Below are 798 nucleotides of genomic sequence, written 5' to 3'. Positions count from 1 at the left end.
TGATAAGATGGAGACAGGTTAATTCGAGTCAAATGAGGAAGAGGGTGAATATAGACAGACGTGAGGATTAGATAACGATGGAAGCAGCAATAATAAGTAAAACCCTGTTGGTCCGGCCTTTTTTACTCAAGCAAAAATGCTGTATACGCAAAACTAATCTCGCTAAATTTCCAGAACAATTCAGTGCCCGGAGGTGTATTAGTAAACCGGTTGATTTTATTTTCTGTTGAACACAATCTTCATCGAAATCGAATACAACGTATGAAATCTAATAATTGCGCAGGAATTAAAAAAAACACTTCAGCTAAGCCTATACGAGTTCCCTATGCAATAAAGACTACTTAGCTAATTCATACGTAAATTAGATCAAAAGTCAAGCACACTTACTAAATAGAAATAACAAATAGGTAAATAAATGCCCAATAATTCATTCTATAACGTAAAACCACTTTATATACATACGACAAACATTTCCTTCCTATGACGCGAGACACCATAACTATAGCCTGATCAGCCTGCATTGCAATTTCCTCTCCCTTCAATGCAACCCACCACACCTTCCCTTGCCATCGAGACACTGGCTTCATGGGACACCCTCCCCAAGCGTGGCTTTCCTGATGTTGCCATGAAATGAGGACACGACAACAATGCCATCTTTTGTTGCCTTTGTAATGCTGGACACCAAGACGACTTATTCTGTGCCGGTATATTTTTCGTATCTTCTTTAATTCTTTACAAAACGTTTGTTCTTGAGTGTCGAGAGAGATGATTTGTAGTTACGAGCAATATTTCTTGTGA

This window comes from Penaeus monodon, chromosome 15 (genome assembly GCF_015228065.2).
Source record: "Penaeus monodon isolate SGIC_2016 chromosome 15, NSTDA_Pmon_1, whole genome shotgun sequence".
NCBI lineage: Eukaryota > Metazoa > Arthropoda > Malacostraca > Decapoda > Penaeidae > Penaeus > Penaeus monodon.
The sequence above is the reverse complement of the archived record's forward strand: the minus strand, read 5'-3'. Positions refer to the sequence as shown.